The sequence below is a fragment of the Homalodisca vitripennis genome, unplaced genomic scaffold (assembly GCF_021130785.1).
Source record: "Homalodisca vitripennis isolate AUS2020 unplaced genomic scaffold, UT_GWSS_2.1 ScUCBcl_96;HRSCAF=1096, whole genome shotgun sequence".
Taxonomy (NCBI): domain Eukaryota; kingdom Metazoa; phylum Arthropoda; class Insecta; order Hemiptera; family Cicadellidae; genus Homalodisca; species Homalodisca vitripennis.
In genome coordinates this window covers 148880-151058 of record NW_025776217.1, presented here as the reverse complement: position 1 = coordinate 151058, position 2179 = coordinate 148880, and positions in this window count along the sequence as shown.

Here is a 2179-nt window from a genome sequence, read left to right as displayed (position 1 = left end):
CTAGGAATTCAATAGCCGTTAAACTTATAATTTGTGAAATAATTAATTTAAGTTTTTAATATCCTATTTTATTATATATATATATATATATATCTTTATATATGTATTTCTTGTGTGCGTGTGTATGGTCCTAAACTCCTCCTAAACGGGTGGACCGATTTTAATGAAACTTTTTGTGTGTTTTCAGTTGGATCCGAGAATGGTTTACATTCATAATTCGGTCAAGTTTTAATAGTTTATTTAATTAATTTTTTAATAATAAATTGTTGTTGATGGTGGAGTGTTTGACATTGGATCCGCCAGACTGCGCCACGAACGACACGTAATACAAAGTGAACTGATACTTAACAGCTGTGAATATTTTCAGCTGAAGTTCATCAAAGAGGCAGAAACATTTGTTCACATTTAAAATTTAGAAAGTTAATATTTTAAATTTGTAAAGACGTGCTTGATCAGTAGTGTAATGCAGATTGCAAAGATGAAGTTTCACCAATTGTTCTACGTAAACATTATAGGCCTAATATTACAACACAGCCATAATGTTTTTCTATTTCAATTCCAGATTTTCCCGACATTTTGTGCTGCTATCAAATTTGTGTGTTGTTTTGTAACATTCTGTAATTATTGTGTGAGTGCTAATTGTTATAATACATTAATAGAGATTGAAGATGTTTAAAGTGCATAAAAAACTATACTTATTTATTAAAGTTATTGAACTCATTTTGCACATTGAAGTGAGTATATTGGTCGCATACCTCAAATAACCTAAGTAGCATACAAATCAAAAGGTTGTGTTTCTATGTGTGAATATTGTTAAAGTTTAGATAATCAAGTTTTAAACTAATTGGATTTTAAATAATTTGTTGTAATTTACATATTTTAATCTGCAGTCAGAATTGGTCACATAAGTTCAAATTAAGTAGCATACAAATCACATGTGTGAATAACTACTTATTGTTAATAGTGTAGGAATTGGTTTTAAATTAAATTCTGTTGGCCAGTTCCGACATTATACTGTAATTTTAAATTACTAATTTTATAACAAGTATATTTTTTTAATTTACAACTTAATTTATCGTAATGCTATTGAATGTACAATATGTTTTGTTAATCCTTCAGGAGTGTACATAAACAAATAAGATGGTTTTCCAATAGGGCTGAAGTATAATAAGTGGCCTCCATCACAATCGAATTATTGATATTTCTGAATAGCCTATCCAAACTACTATCCGAATTGGATTATAGTTATTTAAAGGCTGAAGTATAATAAGCAGCCACCATCACAATAGAATTATTGATATTTCTGAATAGCCTATCCAAACTACTGAATTTCATTATAGTTATTTATTCGGTCAAATTTAATTACATTTTTAATTATAAATTGTTGATGTTGGAGTGTTTTATATTGGATCCGACAGACTGTGCTACGACACGTAATACAAAGTGAACTGATACTTAACAGGAGGATAGAGATTATCCAGATATAAAATTGGAAGTTTTAGCTTTTAAGTGAAATTCTTAGTAAATTATTAAGTGTTGATCTTGGAAGAATGCGCTACGATCGGTGTTTCAAATGTTTTTTCTATTTTAATTCCAGGTTTTCCCGACAGTTTGTGCTGCTATCAATGTGTGTGTGTTGTTTTGTAAGGTTCATGTTTCAAAAGTAAATACGGCAAATAACATTAAAATATAATAGAATAAAGTTATAAAAAGTGTACTACGTGGCCGCGTTATAAGTTTATAAAGGCTAGCCAACAGGCAAAAGGAAGAAAATAAAAAATAAAACATTGTGTAATTATTGTGTGAGTGCTAAAATTGTAATAGTACATTAATAGAGATTATTGGTCGCATTACCTCAAATAACCTAAGTAGCATACAAATCAAAAGGTTGTGTTTCTATGTGTGAATAACTATTGTTGACATTTTAGATAATCAAGTTTTAAATTAATGGATTTCAAATAATTTGTTGTAATTTACATTTTTAATCTGCAGGCAAAATTGGTCAGATAAGTTCAAATTAAGTAGCATACAAATCAAATGTGTGAATAACTATTGTTAATAGTGTAGGAATTGGTTTTAAATTAAATTCTGTTGGCCAGTTCTGATACTATACTGTAATTTTAAATAACTATAATGAAATTCGGTAGTTTAGATTAGGCTAATCAGGAATATCAATAGA